Genomic DNA, 21936 nt, shown 5'->3' with positions numbered 1-21936 from the left:
GCCCCTTAAGCCCCCTTAGCCAATGCACAATTCCACTGGGTTTTACATGTATCATTGATTAAGACCTAATTCCATATCTGGGGACCTTTTTAATGTCAGTCATGCTGATTTTTCTTCTTCATTTTCTTTCTTTTTCTAAAAAATACTTGCTAAAAGGGATGATTCTTTGCAAGGGGAAAGGATATTAGGGAAAATTATAATGAAAAAAGAACGATAAAAACTATCTTAAAAAGTTTTGTTGTGTTTTTGAAAATTTTAAACCCATTCTTAGCTTGCAGGGCTGTATAAAAACAGGCAGCAGACTGAATTTGTTTTGTGGGCTGAAGTGGGCCAAAATTTGTCAACCCTTGGTCTGAACAATTAACAAAACAATATATCAAGCTTTGAAATGTAGCAATTCCTGATTTCTAAGGTATAAATGCTTACCTAGAAAATTTATTAATTAGCTATCCCAAGGCTATACAAGCTGGGCTACAGCACACTCCTGGTTTCATTCTATTCTTTTATTCTACAAGTATTAGTTGAATGTGTATAATGTGCTAGCCCTGAGGTGGAGGTTATAGGAGAAAATACATGATCCATTTCCTAAAAGAGGTCACAGTCTAATTAAGACTTATAAACATGAAAGAATTAGAGGACAGTATGAGATAGAACATTTAATCGTGTTAAATAATTTAATTTAATTATGGGCCAAAATTTGTGGTATGGACTACAAGTGATATGGAGGATCAGAAAGAAGAGAAATTGAATGTGGATTGGACTGATCAGGAAAGACTTTCTGGAGGGAGTTGGAATTTGAGTTGGACCTTTAAGAATGAGCAGAGTTTGCAAATTTGGAATGTAGGATTAAGTGAATGTTTCTTTCATCTATGTTATAATCCTTGGCTTCAGATTCCTTCCTTCTCCTACAGTCATGACTGAAAACTCCTATATGAACAATGGCTCACAATTAAGTAGATTAAACAGGAAATAAATACCTTGTTTTGTTTCTAAAGTTTAATGGGTTCATCCATTAATTTACAAATTAAAATAGCTACTGTGTGTAAGGAGGTACTATGCTAGTTTTATTGATGGTGGAATCTGTGACCTCAGCATGTATATTGGATTGAAACATTTTACCATTTGTCTTCTGGCCTAGATCTTGCCCTCTTCACATTGGATCTAGCCTTTTGAATGAACTTCTAATTTCCAAACTTCCTGAACCTATTGAAGGAATTTTAGGATGGGAAAGGAGGGAAAAACTGAGATATTAAAGAGCTTCTATACTGTAATTTAATGACAACATTGATGATATGGAGGCAGAGATTTAAAAAAAATATTATCAGAATTTACCCTTAAATAGGGGTTTATCTTTATTGCATTTTCTTAAAACCCAAGCAAGAGAGAAAGAATTTAAGAACCAGATTTACCTAGCACCTGCATTTTGCTCCAGTTGGTATGTTGAAGGGATAATTTATTTTAAGGGTTCATTTTATAATGTGGTACAACATATCTTCAGAATTTCTAACGCATTTAGTATGGAGCTTTTCTCACCTTGCAGGGTGAATGGCAGGCTACCTTTATATACAGATGTTTCTTTCCCTTGTAAGTAGGTCATATGAAAAGTCATGGACATAAAAATATCCCATTAGGATAGTAACTGGAGTGAGACCATGTTGCATGCATATTTGAAACACCCTGTAAATTTTTCTGCTTAAATGTTTTAAAAATTATTTGTTCTAGAAAAAATATTGTCCCTTGAAGAAAATCAGCTTTAAGGTCTGTATCTGCACAGAAAATTCCTGGTTAATAGAGGGACCATTGTATGCAAATTACTATACAATCTCCCTCCTAATTGTTATATTTTTTAAAAAAATAGCTTTTATTGTATTTTTTCATCATCATAGTTTTTCTCAATGCTACTCTTCCCTCTCTCTGACAATCATATCATATAACCAATATTATTTTTAAAGATCAAAACTGAAGAAGAAAAGGAATAAAAGCAGCATTAATGATAAATAAACAAGAAGTCTGAAAAACCACGTGGAGTGTACCTTTGTTGACCTCCCCCCCTCTGCAAAGGAAGGGGATAGGACTGTCTTTTCATATCCTTTCTTGTGGATTGTGCTTGTTCTTTATAATTTTCCAACATTTACTTTTGAATTTTTAATGAACATTGTTATATTAGTGTACATTTTCTTAGCTTTGTTTATTTTACTCCATCAGTTCATAGAGATCATTCCATGCTTTCCTGTATTCATCACATTCAACATTTCTTATAGTACAGTGATATTCCTAACAACTAGATTTCTGTTCAGAGTTTTCTCCAATTTATTTAAACAGGCTGTTTTAGAGGCAGTGTAATAGAAGACAGTGTCTTCTTGTCATCCTATTTGGTATTAACTTTGCCCTTTACTTGAAGCAATTAAAGATCTGATAGTACATAGAGATCTGAATCAGAAATGATTCCCTCAGTGATAACCAACTGTTTCCAATGTGCTAAGATAGAGTCAATTTCATTTTGTTTGTGCATGATGTTTTTCTATAATTGCCATATTCACCCAAAATTCTTCTTGAAAAAAAAATACTTGATATACAGGCATGAGGCTTCTGAGTAGCCTGTAGGCTCTTAACTTATATTTCTTGACTTCAAACTATACATATTTTTCAACATTGTTTTGCCAATCTTCCCTGTCACTCCTTTGCTTTGAAGACACCAGACATCAATTTAAAGGTCAATTTAATTTGGATCATCTTGTCAGCTTCTTTATAGAGTTTTCTTTGCTTCTCCATCCCTTGCAATTGGTTTTGGCAGATGAGCTACACTGATCTGCATGGGTTTTTTTTTTCTTTTATTCTCATCATAAGCACTGTAAGATGAGATGACCATATCCCTCCTTAACTGATGTTTCTTGCTGATGGACTGAATTCATTTCCTTTATTTACCTCTCAAGAAGAATGGATTAGCCATTCACTATTTGGCCGCAAATCTTCATGTTTTCTGTTTTGTTTAGTGAGAACCTGTCCATAGTGGTAGTATGGTATGGGCAGGGACAGGAAGATCTGAGTTCAAGTCCTTTTTTTTTTTTTTAAAACCCTTAACTTTGGTGTATTGTCTCATAGGTGGAAGAGTGGTAAGGGTAGGCAATGGGGGTCAAGTGACTTGCCCAGGGTCACATAGCTGGGAAGTGGCTGAGGCCGGGTTTGAACCTAGGACCTCGTGTCTCTAGGCCTGGCTCTCAATCCACTGAGCTACCCAGCTGCCCCTCAAGTCCTTTTTTAAAAAAAATTAAATTATTTTTTCCATATTACATATTGTTAAAATTTTCAAAAATTTTTATGACATTTTAAATTCCACCCCCCCTTTCCCAGATAATATGATATAGATTGTACATCTGTCATGCAATACATATTTCCAAGGTCATCATGTTGTGAAAAAAGGCACATATCACATTAGAGAAAAATTCATAGAGGAAATAAAGTGGAAAACAGCATGCTTCAATCTGCATTCAGACTCTGTCAGTTCCTTTTATGGTAATGGAGAGCCTTTTTCATCATAAATTCCTTGGAGCTGTCTTGCATCCTTGCATTGCTGATCATAGATACATCATTCATAGTTGATCATTGTTCTTTATTGCTATTACTTTGTACAAGTTTTCCTGGCTCTGCTCACTTCACTTTGCATCACTTCACATATAAGTCTTCCTAGGATTTTTTGTAAGCATCTTGTTCATCATTTCTTTAGGTGTAAGTAATAGTGTTCCATTATTATCATATACCACAACTCGTTCAGTTGTATCCTAACTGATTGACATCCCTTCAGTCTCCAGCTCTTTGCCACCAAAAAAAAAAAAAAAGAGCTGCTATAAGTATTTTTGAACAAGTATGTCTTTTTTTTCACTTTCTTTGATCTCTTTGGGATACAGAGTTAGTAGTGCTATTGTTGGACTAAAGGATATAACCAGTTTTATGGCCCTTTGCATATGGTTCCAAAATGTTCTCCAGATTGGTCATATCTTTTCACAGTTTCACGAACAGTGAACTAGTGTTCCAATTTTTCCACATCCTTCTCCAACATTTATTACTATCCTTTTTTTTTTCATATTATTGAGTCTGATAGGCATGAGGTAGTACCTCAGAATCATCACAATTTGCATTTCTCCAATTAGTGATTTAGAGCATTTTTTCCTATGACTAAAGATAGTTTTAATTTTTTTATCTGAGAATTGCCTCTTTGTATCCTTTGACCATTTGTCAGTTGTGGAGTACTTGTATTCTTATAAATTTAACTCAGTTCTCTATAGATTTGAGTAATGAGGCCTTTGTCAGAGACACTTGCTATAAAATCTTTTCCCCAGCTTGTTGTTTCTCTTCTCATCTTATTTGCACTGGTTTTGTTCATGCAAACTCTTTTTAACTTAATGTAGTCAAAATTATGTTTTATATCTCATAATATGCTCTCTGTCTTGTTTGAATGTAAATTCTTCTCTTATTCATAGATATGAAAGATAAACTATTCCATTCTCCTCTAATTTATGATATCACCTTTGTTTCTAAATCACATATCCATTTTGACTTTGGTATTTGATTTGGTGTTGCTCTGTGCCTACTTTTTGCCATATTGTTTTCTAGTTTTCCCAGCAGTTTTTATTGAATTATTTTGGGAGTTCCTCTCCCAAAAGCTTAGAAGCTCATGGCCATTTACTATGGTTATTTACTACTGTATTTTGAGTGCCTAATCTATTTCATTGATCCACTACTCTATTTCTTAGTCAGTACCAGATTGTTTTGATGCCACTTTATCATACGGTCTGAGATCTGGCATATCTAAGTCACCTTCTTTCATTTTTTTCAATAATTCACTTGATATTCTTAGCTATTTTTTCCAGATGAATTTTATTATTTTTTCTAGCTCTATGAAATAATTTTAGTTTGATTGGCATAGCACTGAAGAAGCAAATTAATTTAGGTAGGGTTGTCATTTTTCACATATTGGCTTAGCCCATTCATAGGCAATTAATGTTTTCCCAGTTGTTTAGATGTGATTTTATTTGTGTGAAGTGTTTTGTAGTTGTGAGAGTTCCTGGGTTCATGTTGGCAGGTTGACTCCCAGGTATTTTATGTTGTCTATAGTTATTTTAAATGGAGCTTTTCTTTCTTATCTCTTGCTTGTTGGACTTTATTGGTAGCATAGATAAATGGTAATAATTTATGAAGATTATTTTATATCCTGCTACTTTGCTAAAGTTGTTAATTGTATTGATAATTTCTATTAGTTATTCCTCTAAGATTCTCTAAGTATACCATCATGTCCTCTACAAAAGGCAATAGTTTTATTTCCTCAATACCTATTCTAATTCCTTCAATTTTTTTCTTTTCTCATTGATTTAGTTAACATTTCTAATGCAATATTAAATAATAGCAGTGTTAGTGGGCATCCTTGCTTCATCCATGATCTTATTGGGAAGGCTTCTAGTTTATCTGCATTGCAGATAATGATTGCTGATGGTTTTAGATAGATGCTATTTATCATTTTGAAGAATGTTCTGTTTATTCCAATATTCTCTAGTGTTTTCAGTAGGAATGGGTGTTGAATTTTATCAAAAGCTTTTCCTGCACTGATTGAGATAACCATCTGGTTTCTGTTAGTTTTGTTATTGAGATGGTCAATATTATGCTGATGGTTTTCCTGATGTTCGGCATAAAACCCATCTGCTCTTAGTGTATGATCCTTGTGATATATTGTTATAATCTCTTTGCCAATATTTTCTTTCAAAATTTTGCATCAATATTCGATAGGGAAATAGGCCTATAGTTTTCTTTCTTTTTTTTCCTTCTCTTTCCTGGTTTTGGTATCAACAGCATATTTGTGAGTTTAAGTCCTTCTATATATATGTAGACTTCACTTATGAAAAGTGTTTTCATAGAAACAGTGTAGAATAGTAGCTAGACCACCAATATTGAAGCCAGGAAGTGATGGGTTCAAGTCCCTTCTCTGATACATACTGCTTTTATCTATGAAAAGAATGGTCATAGAGACACTGCTATAATGGATAGAGTTCCAGCATCAAATTTATTAAGTGTTGATTTCAAATCCCTCTTTTAACACACAATGGCTATGTGACCTGAGGCAAGTTATTTAGCTCATCAGTGATCCAGGCGACTTACTCAGTCAGTCTTAAGTTTCTGAGAAGGAGCCTACATGCATTGGTAAAGGTATTTTTCTCACCCAGGAGATCTCTATACCAATGAAATCACAGGTCCATGTCGATGTGATTTAATTCTTCCAATCATTTTTCTAATCGGTTTTGAGAAAAGGATTTAGAATTCTAGCTACTAAATTAATGATTATATGTGGTTCAAAAAAGACGAGATATAATAACCACTGCCTTACTCCTGTAATTATGGAAGTGACGGAGGCTACATAAGACTAAGGGTCGTTTTGAATTTTTATCCATTTCATGGGTCATTGACCAGAGGAAATTCATTACAATCAGCCAGCCTCCGGTAATGAGCCTTTCTGAATTGTCTAGTATGGTACTCAGAAAGCAAATACAGCCAACTCTGGGGCCATATTCATAACTTCTGTGACTTGTTAGAGCCTGCCAGAGCCACTACTTCTTCGGCATAAACTCGGAGAGCTCCCCCTTCCCGTTCTGATGAGGAATCAGAATGGGACTTCTGAGGGACACACATCTAAAGTAACACCAGGACTTAGCACAGAGCTTGGCACAGAGGAGATGCTTACTGACTGACATAACAATTCAAGGATTTACGACAAAGATAACAATTCCAGTGCATCTATTTATTTCTTTAAAGTCTAATTTTCTGGACTGCATTTTGCTGCTTAATGTTTATGCTCAGCTCTTTTAAGAAATAATTATGGTACCACAGAACATTAATGCTGAAAGAAATCATCCATTTTTGAATATGTATGCATAAGTACATATATATTGAATGGAAAAGGCATGCCTCTGATCTGTATCTCACATTAAAACATGTGTCTTGTCTTGTTTGGGCTATAAACCACATAACCAAGGCACTGCTTTCATCTTTTAGCAGAGGACCCTGATTGCAAATAAAGTGCTTAAGAAAAAAATATATAGCCTCTTGAATGGTGAATTTCACATACTGAAAATATAAGTTCTATCACAGTAACACTGCATTTCCAGGTGCAATGAAACTGAATAACTGGTGGATATAGTTAGTGGACCCTGTCTACATTTATAACTAGAATTCACTCATGTAATTTGACTTAGAGATCTTGGAAAAGTAACTGATAGCTCCAAGAGACCCATTGTTCAAGCACAGCACCTTGGCACATAGGGCTTAATTAATGCTCTTTGACTTGACAGGCATAAAATTATTCTAAGCATCATTATTTGTGATAATAAGGAAGCTGGGAATGAAATGTTTTCAGTATTGGAGGAAGGCTGAATAAACATAGTATATGCATATAATAGAATATTGTTTAACTGTAAGGAATGATGAACATAAATAATTCAGGGAAATACAGAAGATTTTTAACTGATGTAGAATAAAAAAACATCTAAACCAAAAGAAAAAAGGTATAAAATAACGAAAAAAACAGAAATAAAGATAACAGCGGGAAATAGTGAATAACAAAAGATTTTTCCCTCTTTGTTTTAATTGCTTCCTTCCTTCATTCTTCTTCTTCTTCTTCTTCTTCTTTTTTTTTTTTTTGGAAAGTTATTAGAGCAGTTTAGTAATTTCTTTCCTTTGTTCAAGGTACCATCCTTGTTCAGCCCTCCATACTTCTCATCTGGATTATTGCATGGTCTCCATACTAATCTCCCTGACTCAAAGTCTTTTCGCTTATTAATTCAACCTCCACATCACTGTTAAAGTGATTTTCTTGAAGTGCAAATCTGACCATGTCACTTCACAACTTAGAATATTCCATTGGCTTCCACCAGGCTTCTAGGTTCAAATATATAATCTCCTATTTGGCTTAAAAACTAAAAAGTCCAACCTGACCCCAACCTACTGTTCTGGACTGATTATATGTTCCCTTTATTTTTGAACTTGAATCTTACCCAAATCTGATTTGTTCTCTCTCACATGTGATACTGTATCTTCTGTTTCATTGTTTGTTTTAAACTGCTTGTATTTCATAACTAGAACATATTCCCTTTTTTCCTTTAAAGTAGTTCAAGTGCCACCTTTACCAAAAATCTTTTCTTGATTTTCCCCAAATGCTAGAACCTCTTTGATAAGATCACCTTATATTCATTTGTACATGTTGTTTTTATGATAGAATGTAAACTCTTTAAAGTCAGAAATTTTCATTTTTGTTTTTATATACTCAGTTCTTAGCACAGTGTCTCTAGCACATAGTAGAAATTTAATAAGTGTTTGATTAGTGAAATACTACTTTAACATGCTGTCAGAGTTTCATAGACAAAGAATCTTATAGTTGGAAGGATTCTTAAAGATGCTTTAGTCTAATATCCTCATTTTCCAAGGACAAAGAAATTTTGTATATATGCACATATATAATACACATACATATACACACATATAATATGTACATTATATATGCTATACTTTATGTTATTTTCAAGAGAGGTATGTCAACATCTATGATTCACACAATGCATGTGATGTCAGACTTTTTCACTTTAATAAAATATTATTTGCATATAAAATCAAGATATTTTTAAGATAGGAAAAATGTATCTGGATAAAGGCGAATAATTTTTTAAACCTATGTGATGTCATGTTTATGTAGCACAAAGTGAGGTAGCAAGTCTATAGAGAACCAGCCTCTATATGGTTTTGGGGTCCTGAGTGGCATTTTGGTGGCATCAGATTGTTAAGACAGGAAAAAGAAAATGAGAACAACCAGACTAGTGGTTAGCCCATGCTGTCCTGAACTCTGTGGGCTTTGGAGTTTATTATATACTGATTTCAAACAAAGAACACAAAGAAAGAATCACAGCTGTGAAGGGGTAACAAATCATACATAACCCATTAAAGTCTAAAGAGTAAAGGTATAAGTACAAAGACAATGGCCAAATTCCAACCATCAATTAGTAGGGGATAATTCTAGGAGCAGAAATATTTTATGGAGATGCTCACTAATTGAGTTCTGTCTTCCTGGATTATAGGCACCTGGTCAAATAAAGTCCAGACTAAAGACTCCATTCTTATCTAAGTATGCAGTCTTATCTAAATAATGTTTGTTAGGGTTCAGGCTTCTTAATTATCAAGGAGATAAATTTTTAACTCAGAAGTTGTTGGTCTGCTAAGGACTCAAAGCTTTTCAATAAGTCTATAATGTTTTTCCAATAAGAAAAGGTATGGATCATAAGAGGTATCAAAAGAGGGGTCTCAGATTTTTATCTATTCTCTTATTGGCTTCTCACACAAGTCCTGATCATATCATTCATGGCTCTAAGTGGATTTTGCTCAGGATTTCATGAAGGTGATTTTTGTGCCTGAATAGTTTGAGGTTATACTTTTAGATTAGGACTTCTTTAATGTTCTGTGTTCTGGAATCCTTTAGAAATCTGATGGAACTTGTAGATCTCTTTACATCTCTAATGCCTACATTAAAATTAAAAGAATTCGTTTTTGTCAATTAGGAGTCAACAAAAATAGAGTTATGATTTTCTTTTCTATCTAAGTTCATGAGCTCCCTGAAGTCTCTTCATAGACCTTTTGGAGGTCCATAGACTCCATTTTAAGCAACCTTTCTTTGGATCTTCAATTCAGCAAAGATCTATTGAGTACCTACTAGGTTTAAAGTATCATTTTAGGAACGGAGGCATATGCTGATAAAATATACCCACTTTTTTAGTTTGCTTTTCTCTGTATCTACAGAATAAATCCCATCCACAAGTGCCCCAGCCCCTCCTCACCTTCCCTGCATCACAGAAAATTTAGTATGGGAAACCAACATGAATATATAACTCAAATCTTTCATGTTTTACCTTTTCTGTAATACCCACAGTTTATTCTTTTAGCATTAATTCTGTGGCTGTATATAATATTCTCATGATTCTAGTCATTTTACTGTTCATTATCTTGTGTATTTCCAATTAAAAAAATCAATCTGCTCATTGTTTCTTATGATTCAGTAGTATTCATTCCATCATTAGCATAAATCACAATTTGTTTAGCCATTCCCCAATTGATGAGCAATTTCCAATTCTTTGCCTCCACAGAGAGCTGCTATAAATATTTTGGACATATAGATACTTTTCCTTTTCCCCTGATCTCCATGGGAAAAATTACTTTCCAAAATAGTTGGATCAGTTCACAGCTCCACCAACAATGTATTAGTGTCCTCATGTTTTTACATCCCCTCCAACATTTGTCATTTTTGTCCTCTTTCCTTTTTAACCAGTCTAGTGGCTAGTGAGGCAATATCTCAGAGCTGTTTTGATTTTCATTTCTCTAATTAGTAGTGATTTAGAGTATTTTTTCATGTACCTACATATGGCTTTTATTTCTTCATTTGAAAATTGTTCATATCTTTTGCTTATTTTTCAATTGAAAGATGGCACTTGTTCTTATATATTTAACAGAATATTCTATATATTTTAGATATGAGATCTCTATCTGAGAGAGTCTACAAAATTTCTTACCCATTTCTCTACTTTCTTTCTTGGCAGCAATTGTTTTATTTACACAAAACCTTTTTTAATTTACTCTTTATCCTTGAGAGACTCATTGGATTAGATGATTTACATTTAGTTTTGTTCATAGAATCAAGAAATCTCAGTTTGAAGGGACCTTCCAACTAGTCTAATCAAAACATGAACAAGAGGCTCCTCAATTATATTTGTAGCAAATGATCATCCAGAGTTTTCTGGAAGGTTTCAAGGTAAGGTAGAGCCCATTATAGCTCCCCAGGAATCCATTCCACTTTGTGATATCTTTAATTCACAAGAAATTTCCTTATATTAAGCCAATATTTGCTTATTTGCAATATTTATCTATAGTTCCTACTTTTGTCTTCAGCCAAGAAGCAAGGTCTGACTTCTTTTCTACATTCTAGTTCTTAAAATACTGGAAGCTATTTTGTGTTTGTAACTTGAACCTTCACTTGTTCAGGTTAAACATCTCTAATTTCTTCAACTGAAATTCATCTTGAGGTCATTCTCTCAGCTCCTTTCTTTTGGATGCTCTATAGCTTATTAACATTTTTCCAATAAAGTGGAGCTAAAGATTGAATATAAGGTGGAAAATAGATGACTCATTGGATTGAGAGTCAGGATATTGGAGACTGGATATTGGATTCAAATATGTCTTCAGACATTGACCCTGTGCAAGTCACTTAACCCCCATTGCCTAGCCCTTACTGCTCTTGTGCCTGATTCTAATATGGAAGGTAAGAGTTAAAAAAGAAAGAGTGAATACAGGTGTGAGGACAAGCAAAGATTCTAGTAGGATTATCATCTTGCTAGTCCTCAACATTATGCCTTTCTTAGTGAAGTCCAAGTTTACTTTGAAATTTTATGCCATATCATAATTCTTAGTTTTAATTTCACTTAAAATTATGTCTTGCTTCATTTGTTCTTGGTACTTATAAAGTGATCATGTCAAAGCAAGTCTTTTCTTTATTCTTGTTCCTTCTGGTGAAATTTTAGAGTTTTACTCAAATGTTTATGGGGGATCTGAGATCCTCTGTGTCCTAACATGCCATTTTTGCCAAAGGTATCCCTTTTGAATTTCTTATTATATTTAGCTCCAAAGCTTTAGGCTGCCAATTTCTCTCTCTCTCTCTCTCTCTCTCTCTGACTCAATTGTCTGTGTCTGTCTCTAATTCTCCCCAACCCCATCTCTGACTCTCTTTCTCTGTCTCTGTCTCTGTATCTCTGTGTTTCTGACTCTCTTTCTCTCTCATACTGTACCATTGTGGGTTTGTGTCTTCTGAAAATTTGATATTCATGACGCCTATAGCTTTAAACAAGTCTTTGACCTAATGTTAAACAGACCAGGATCAAGAACAGATGCATGAGGCACTGCAGCAGAACTTTCCATTAGTGATTATTCTTTGGGTCCAACCATTCTGGCAGCTTGCACAGATCCTCGAACATAGTAGACATTCAATAAATGTTTGTTAAATTGACTTTCTGCTATTCGATTAATACTAAATTCATCTAACTTGATATCATCTTGCTCAAACTTTGTCTTTTTTGTAATAATAATAAAAAGAGATGTTATCAAATGCTCTTTAAAAGTCTAGGTAGGGGAAACTAAGTTCCTCAGTGATTAGAGTGCCAACCTGACAGACAGGAGTTTCCTGGGCTCGAATCTGGCCTCAGATCCTTCTTACTTTTGTGACCCTGGACAAGTCACTTAATCCCAATTGCCTAGCTCTTGCTACAATTTTGCTTTGGAATCAATACCTAGTATTGATTCTAAGACAGAAAGTAAGGGTTTTAAAAAATAAAGTTTAGGTGAACTTTATTGATAAATTTCCTCTATTAAACTTGCCAAAAAGAAATGAAGGTGGTCTATCATGACCTCTTCAATAGAATATAAGTTCCTTGGAAGCTGGAACTATCATGCTTTAAAAAAAAATATATATATATATATATATTCTCTGTATTCTCTGTTTAGCTCCTAAACTTCTATATAACCAGTTCTCAACTTATCTTACTACTCACATTAGGCATTACTCCTTCTGCAACTCAGTTGTTCAGCCAGATGGGCTTTATCAGTGTTCCTCACTCATGACACTATATATCCAATCTCCCATTGACTGACCAACATGGTAGACCACCTTCCCTCATTATCTTTACCTCATAGAATCTCTCTTCCTTTAAGATGATGCACAGGTACCAGCTTCTACTCAAAGCCTTTCCTGAGTCCTTTCCATGTCCCCTAAGTACTACTGCCCGTCTCCCTATATATCTTGTTACTACTTTACCTACTTTCTGTATATGTATACATATGCATATAATACATATTTATGTATGCACATAAATGTATATTTATTCCAGCTCTATTTTTATATGTATTTCTCTCCTCCATTTGAATGTAAGGTCATTGGGAACAGAAATTGTGTCCTTCTTTGCACTTGTGTCCCTAGTACCTAGCATAATTTCTGGCATGTAATGGGACATTTAATAAATACCTGCTGTGTGATGTACCCTGGACAATTCACTTGCTTCTGGTTGCCTCAATTTTCTCATCTATAAGATGAACTGAAGAAGGAAATAACAAATCACTCTAGTATCTTTGCCAAGAAAACCCCAAATGGGGTCATCTAGAGTTGGGCATGCCTGAAAAGACTGAACAACAGCAAGTCTAATCTATATCCAAAAAAGAATCTCCATGACAAAATACTTGATAAGTGGTCATCCAACATCTGCTAAAAGACTTTCAGGGAGAGGGAGCCACTACCCCCTGAGCTACTCCATGACACTGTAGTTTAGTTCTAATAGTTAGGAATTATTTTTCTTTGCCAGTTAATAGATCTAGAATGGGAAGGAACTTCAAAGACTATCTAGTCCAATCAGCCCATTTTACAGGAAAACGAGGCTAGGGAGGTTAAGAGCCATTCCCAAGATTGCACTTTGCATTAAGGGTGACATCAGCCTCAGTAACTTCTCCCACTGAGAGTACAGTTGCTGTTATGACACCTTCAAGAGGCAAATGGAATTTTACTCAGCCATAGACTGCCAGTCAATTTAACTCATTCTTTGAGGAGTCTTTGAAAAGACTGAGAATTTAACTGCCAGCCTAGAGAGACTGTTAACAATCACAGCTGAAGAGAAGGCAGAGAAAAAGGACTGAGATTATTTCTTGAGAGAACTGAATTTAACCCTTATCTTGTGAAGAGACATGAAAAGAATTATTGAGAAGAGACTTGAATTGCTATCTTGAGAGAACTGAATGTTGAAATTATCTTTTCAGAATTGAGAAGTCAGCTATTGTAGTGATTGTGCAAGGTAACTTTGGTTAATTTTTCCTCACAGCTGATACATTGCAAATAATTCTTTTTTATTTTATTGTTTATTATGCCATTAATAAATAGTATAAGCATTAACCTTCATGCTTATTTAAATCTAAATTGTTATGGGGTTTGATACCTAGAGAGAGAAATGAGCAGTTATAGGAAAAGAGGTTTCACTAGTTTGTTACATAAATGATATTTAATAAACTGAGGTCTTGGAACACAGTGCTTAATTAATGAGATGTGTTGCAATTTTAGTAATTAGTAAGGAAATATTGAAATGTACCCGATTGATTTCCTTAGAATACAGGATGAGAATGAATAAAGAAAATGAGTTAGTAGCAGGTAGGGACAAGGAGTGATCATCCTGCCTTGGCTACAAATGGGGAATGACAACCTGTACCCCAAACTCCTGTTACATAAACTTCAGATATGAAATTTGAGGTTCTCCATTTTCTTCTTAATTCTGACCTCTGAAACCAAATGGAACATGTCTAATCCCTCGTCTAAGTATCAGTCTTTCAAATGCTGGAAGACAGCAATTCTTCCTTCTATCTGGTCCTCATTTTTCTTCTTCACTTCCTTCGATTGATCCTTATACTGAATGGTCTCCTGACCATTCACCATTTTGGTTGTACTCCTTTGGACACACTCCTTTTTATTAATGTCTTTTCTGAAATATAGTGCCCAGGACTGAATATAATATTTTAGCTACGATCTGACCAGGGAAAATGATAGCCATCACCTTATTCTTGGAAGTGATGCTTCTCTTAATATAGCCTGAGATTTCATTGGGATTTTTTTTGACTGTCATATCATACTGCTGATTCACCTTCAGTTCTTGATACATTAGAACCCCAAGATTTTTTTTCAGATAAATTATTATCAATCACCCAATCAACAAGCATTTATTAAACCTGTTATGTGCCAGACACTATGCTATACCCTGGGGACACAAATATAAGAATCTCACCATGCCTTCCTTATCTATTATTTATGAAATCGATTTACTGAACCCATGTCTTGAGTGATTCTTTCTCATCTCCTGAATTGATAGTCAGGAAAATAGCTGATTTATTGTTATTATCATGATGACAGACTCCCTCAGTAGGGAGTCACCAGTCTTACTCATCTTTTCTTTTTGTGCCTTTTATAAATGTTATCTCACTCGACTGCCCTTGTTTGTCCACACATTATTCCTTTGAAGACAAACAGCTACTTCCTTTCTCAGAAAATCTAGTTTCTTCCTCTTTGGGAAGAGTCTCATATCTGTTCTTAGCTCCTAGTGTTCATTGGGTTTTTTCTTTTCTTGTATCATATTATTCTTTCAGACTATATAGGTGAGATTTCCCTTTTGTTTTTTCAAACTCCTTTTCTCTTTTATTGTTACCATGAAGCCCTCTGTTTATATATATATATATATATATATGAAATGTTTCATATATACTTCAATACTCTGATTTGCCAAACAGATAGAGTCTTTAGTTTGCCTTCAAGGGGCTTATAATCAAACAGGGGAGATAAAAGAAATACACAGGAAATAATGAGAGAATAGATAAGTACTAAGGCAAATGGTTCTACCTCTAAGCATGGAATGTGGCTAGAGAAGAAAAAGATCCTTGAATACTGGAGAAGTCATAGAAGAAGAGAGACTTGAACTCCAAAATCACTTAAATAAATATACATAAAATTGAAACATTCAGAGACAAAGAAAAAAGGGCATTCTACTAGAGGAAAAAGTTATAGAGTTATGGTAGAGAGAGGAGGCTGCCTTATGAGTCTTTAGGTTTTATTTGGAGGATTAATGGAAAATGAAGTTAGAGTAAGATTATGGATGGGTCTAGAAAAAAAAACCCTCACATTTACAAATCATTTTATGTTTTACAATGTTCTTTATATATTCATTTTCTCATTTGATCCTCATAGCATTCCCATGAGATTACTACTATTAACTCCATTTTACAGAGGAGGAAATTGAGATAATTAAATGACTTGACCAGGTTCACATAGTTAATAAGTATATAAGGAAGGATTTTAACCCAGGTCTTCCCAACTCCAAATTCATTATTCTTTCTATGATCAATCACACAAAATCTTATGCTGAGGACTATGAAATTGGAATAAATTGCAGTATATATATATATATATATATATATATATATATATATATATATAGGGTTGGGAAAGGATGCATCATAGTTATTATGTAACCTTGATTGAGTCAGTGGACCTCTTTCAGCCTCAGTTTCCTCATTTCTAAAATGAGATCTTATCTCTGTGGTCCTTTCTGTCAACTGCCTGAAAAAAAATTTTTTTTTCCTAATGTAGCTTCATATTTGGGTAAAAGTTTCATACTTATGTCTCAAATATTTACATCTATGCATTTCGTACCTGTCTCTATTTGTTAACTCAGATTTAGATTTCAAATATCAAAAGTAAAAAGCTGACTCAACTTTAAATCCCAGAAGCATTTATTAGAGACCTGAAAAAATGTCTATAAATGACCCCACATTAAAATGACTATTCTGTCCATGTAAGTTTTGAGGGTTTTCCAAGTATAAAAAGGGATTCACATTGAACAACAAATAAACTGCCCTTGTGATATCGAAGGCTATTCATATTTTATTAAATAGGATTTTTTAGATTAGATTAGATTAGAAGAAGGATATCAATTATGTAGTTTTGTTAGGTAGATGCATTCTTATCTGAGTTGATGATTTCTCAGGTGGTCTGAAGCTAAAGGAGTCTTCTGCAGCCACCCCATAATCCAGTTTGCTTGTCTCTAGAGATGGATTCAACTTTGGGTCAGTTGGGGTATAAGGTCAGACACCTCATTGGCCAGTGATCGCTGGCTGAACAACGTGAAACCATATTTTTCTTTTCCTTTTGTTTCTGGAGACTTTGGTAATACCCCATTGGTCTTTCCCCTCCTCCCCACTTTAAACCCTTACCTTCCGTCTTGGAATCAATACTGTATATTGGCTCCAAGGAAGAAGAGTGGCAAGGGGCTAGGCAATGGGGGTCAAGTGACTTGCCCAGGGTCACATAGCTAGGAAGTCACTGAGGTCAAATTTGAACCTAGGACCTCCTGTCTCTAGTCCTGGCTCTCAATCTACTGAGCCACCCAGCTGCCTCCCCCCCCCCACATTGGTCTTTTCTAATGTTGCAATGGACCCCATCTATAACCACACATCACCTTGGTCAACTCTTTATTTTGGCTGCCGAGTGATTACAGTGATAAGATCTGGCCAATCCAATGAGTAGTGATGGGAGATGGGGAGGAATAATTATAAATCCCTGGGTAGAATTCCTTCACTGATTAAAATTAATATTTGAATGTTATAACATGAATAGAACCCACAGGATCAACACTGAGCATATTGTAAGCCAAGCTAGTTTTCCTACTTAGTCTCATATCTCCAAACAAATTAATGGGTTAGTTTCTCAATGTGGGTCCCCAATTATATTCAACAATGATCAAGTTGTATACATTTCTTAAAGCCTTTACCTTCCATCTTAGAATCAATACTATGAGGGGGCAGCTGGGTAGCTCAGTGGAGTGAGAACCAGGCCTAGAGACGGGAGGTTATAGGTTCAAATCTGGCCTCAGACACTTCCCAGCCGTGTGACCCTGGGCAAGTCACTTGACCCCATTGCCTACCCTTACCGCTCTTCTGCCTTGGAACCAGTACACAGTATTGATTCTAAGGTGGAAGGTAAGGGTTTAAGAAAAAAAAAAGAATCAATACTATGTATTGCTTGCAAGACAGAAGAGAGGTAAGGGCTAAGTAATTGAGATTAAGTGACTTGCTCAAGATCACACAGCTAGGAAGTATGTGACACCAGATTTAAACATAGGATCTCCTGGCTCTCAATCCACTGAGCCACCTAGCTTCCCCCTGCACACATTTTTAATTGCCATTTGGCAGATGAGTGTTTTGTGGAACAAGTGCGTGTTTGGTCATGCACACATAGACTCTATATCCTTTGAGAAGAGAAGTTCTTTTTCTGTGAATAGCGAGGCTGCAGGGATAGCCATGCAAAAGCATGGAAATAGGTCTGGCTGATAGATTCCTTTTGGCCATTTTAACAGTGTATGCAAAGCTATGTAATGACAGACCTGGCTGGCTGCCCCACATCCTTCCAGTCCCACAGCTGGAGCCACTTAGAGTCTATCCTTCCAAGTTTAGCCCTGCCCAGGCTCCAAGCCCACTGTTAGGCAAGGGAGATAGAAGGATCTTTGGATCCAAGGCTGAGGCAGTTTAGCATTAAGTTGTCCATGTTCCTTGCTGCATTCTGCCCTATTTCCAATAATCAGGCTCTTGTCTTGTTTGTGTGAAAGAGTTTCACTACCTGTGAGCACCACATGGAATAACTCTGGTCAAAAGTTTTTAGAAGTGGTGCAACCTTAGAGGGTTGTTCTTCTAACCTCTTTACTTTCCATATGAGGAAACTCAGGCATACAGAGTTTAGGTCACTTATCTAACATCACATCGCTACTCCAGGAAAGAAGTGAGCTCAGGTAGCCAGATTTTTTTTTTTTTTTTGAACAGTCAATAGATTGCCAGAACTGGAGTCAGGAAGGATCATTTTTTTTCTGATTTGAAATTTGGCCTCCAATACCTACTAGCTTATGCAACCCTGGGCAAGTCATTTAACCTTGTTTGCCTCAATTTCTTTATCTGTAAAATGAGTTGGAGAAGGAAATGGCAAACTATTCCAGTGTCTTTGCCAAGAAAACCCCAAATGGTGTCACGCAGAGTCTGAAATGATGGAACAATAATAACAACCAGATTTTCAGTGCAGTGTAATTTACACTATACTATGGACTTTCCTTTTGAAATTGTGGGGCTATTTTCTAACATCAACTTCTGGTTGGAGCGTCTCCATGAGGACAAAGAGATTGAATGATAGCTAGCAATTTGAGAAATAAATAAATCTTCACAGTCATGACTGTATTGAAGCTGAGTCTTAAAGTTCAGCTTTATATGGGTCACGGAGATGGAGACGAGGAAGGAGTACTAAGGATGGGAGATGATCTGTTCCAAGGTAAAGAGGTTGGAGATGGAGTGTTGAGCCAGTAGTTCAGTTTTGCTTGAAATTTAAATTATTTGGGATGGAGATTAATATCCTTAGTAGTACTGTCCAAAGTATATTTCTCCATAGCTAGCTACTTGGCTATCCTGTTTTCTCTTTTCCTACACCTGGCCAGTTGTGATCTCTTTCCCCATCCCCTTCCTCTCTCCCCTACTTTCCTTCCTCTTCGTCCATCCCTCCCTTTCTGAAGTTTCCTTTAAATGAGCCTCCTTCGGCTCCACAATTTGTATGTTAGTACCTGTCATAGTTGTTGAATAGCAACATTAATAGTATATCACCCTTGCATCATGCAGAAGTCTTGAAGGTTAGGTCAAATCTAATTTATACTTCATTCTCTGAGATTGGTGGTGTTTTTAGCATCTATGTGTATGTGTGTGTGTATGTGTGTAGTGTACATAAATAGAACTTTGTGTTTAGTAACTGACCTATAAGTGCTTGTTGATTGATTGCTAAGATGCTGACCCTTGGTAGTATATAAAAGAAATTGCCCCCTCTATGGCTTGTGAAATTTAGTCGATTGGGAGAATGGGGAGAAAGATTGTATTTCTGGAAATGTATGAAGTACATAAAAATAAATTAATTGTATGAACTGAGCTTAATATTATCAACTATGCTTTGGTATATATACATATATGTGTATGTGTGTGTGTATGTGTGTGTGTGTGTGTTTTTTCCACCAATCTATTAAGAAATGATATGGGACTCAGTGAACTTGACTTTAATGAAGGATGTGAGAATGAGAAGAAAATTCTACTTTTTCCTTTAAGCTGATTTTATTTGCATGGCATTTGAATTTTTGGCATTCATTGCTTATCATCTGTTTATTTTGATATTCTGGCTCATTTGCAAGTTTGAATAGGGTGTTGTGTTGCTATCTGAATTTTGAACACCTTTGATTTGGTGATCTAAAAATAGACTGATTATGATAAACAAAATGGAAGGCATAATTAATAATCCCACTGGATACTCTAGAACTCTACTTCTTTATAGAGTCAGAGTGTTTTAAAATACATATTATATCACTACTTATACGTAGTTGTATTCAATCCAATTTCAACCATTATTTCGTCTTACACGTGTCTCTTTTCTATTTTTTCCTCTTTTCTTTCCCACAGAATTTAAATTAGAGGGGGCTTCATACACCATTTAGTACAGCTCATGCATGGTCATGAAGCCCTTCCATAAACCCTCCAACAATGCTCATCTAGCTTTTGCTTGAAGACCTCTACTGAGGGGAACCTACTTCCTTCCACAGTAATTCATTTCAGTTTTCTGAAGCCCTAACAGTAAATTTTTTTTAACCTTATATTGAGAGCAAATCTGCCTCTCTGCAGCTTCTACCATGATGCCTCATTCCACTTTCTCAGGCCAAGCAAAATAAGTGTCAACCCTTTCTCACATGCAACCTTTCAAATACTTGATAACAGCTTTTATATCTTTGGCTCTTCTCTTCTCCAAGCCAAATATTCCTAGTACCCCTCATCCCACCTTCTTTCTCTTTCTCTTCCAAATTCCTTCTTTCTATCCTCTTTTATTTTCTCTTTCTGATGCTCTGCCCCCTCTGTCTCCAACATCATGAATTAAACCTCACTCTCAGTTCTTGCAAAAACTATCTGTTGGTGTGCCAGAGGCCTCAGAGCAGTTTTAAATTCCAAAAACATTAGCTGTCTTCTTCCATGGCTGCATAGATTAGCCACAGACTGTCTGAAAGGAGTTGCTCCTAACTGACAGAGATGTGACATACAGTTCTCATGTGAATGAAACCATCCACTGTTCCTGTAATGTAATCTCAGCTACACTGGCTCATGGAAAGTGCAGACAAGGTTTGGGGACCCAAGGTAGCTTTAAAGGCATCATACCTTGGAAAATCAAATTACTACTTAGACTATATGGTAAAATTAATTATAGCCAGTCCTCTGTAAAAAGAATAAAAGCTCCATTTACTTGCATTCAAATGCATGATACAAAAAATGTATCTTGACTGGAGGGGAAAAAAAAAACAGTTCAGCTTAGTTTCATTTCATAATGAGAATAATGTAAGTACAGGCATGGGGACTCCCTTGTCCACTGGTGCAGATCGTACCCATCCATGTCATCTTGTGTGGTTTTTACCCTCATTTTTTTGTTTGTTTTGTTTTGTTTTGTTTGGTAAATTCTCCATAGGAGAGCTAAGCAATGGAGACCTTCTTGTGGTTCCATTTCTATTTTATATAACCAATGCTGAACACAAGCTTTTTAATTTTTTTTAAAGCCTTACCTTGTATTTTGGAACCAAGACTGTGTTTAGGCTCCAAGGCAGAAGAGTGGTGAGGGCTAGGCAAGAGGGGAAAGTGACTTGCCACATAGCTAGGAAGTGTCTGACGCCATATTTGAACCCAAGACCTCCTGTTTCTAGGTCTGGCTCCCAATCCCCCTAAGCCACTTGGGTGCCCCCACTGGCTCTCCATCTTTTGGACTTGACTTTGCTTCATAGCCAATCCACTTTCTCTTTTAATTGTATCTGACCTTAATGAGATCTTTCCAATTTATATCTGTAAACACCCATAGATGCTCTTGTATATTTGCACACATATGTGGGTCATTGTGAGCTAGATCTATCTTTATATATATGACACACATATACACACATGTGTGGGTACATGCATGAGCATATAGATACACCTACGTGTATGTGCCATGGAAACAGCCCTGCGATTTGACTGTTAAAGGGAATTCCTGATGAGGAAATGCCTTCTCTTCGCTGACTGTGACCCACTCTGCCCCTTAGAGTCTTGTCTGAGGTATGGAGAGGTTCAGTGACTTTCCTGGGGTCCCTGACCGTGCTGGAGGGACTTGAACTCTGCTCTTATTGGCTCCAAAGCTGGCTCTTCCTCCTCCACGTCACACCGTCTCTTCTTCTTCTTCTTTTTTTTTTTTTTATCACTAGA

This window comes from Gracilinanus agilis, chromosome 2, assembly GCF_016433145.1.
Source record: "Gracilinanus agilis isolate LMUSP501 chromosome 2, AgileGrace, whole genome shotgun sequence".
Lineage (NCBI taxonomy): Eukaryota > Metazoa > Chordata > Mammalia > Didelphimorphia > Didelphidae > Gracilinanus > Gracilinanus agilis.
The sequence above is the reverse complement of the archived record's forward strand: the minus strand, read 5'-3'. Positions refer to the sequence as shown.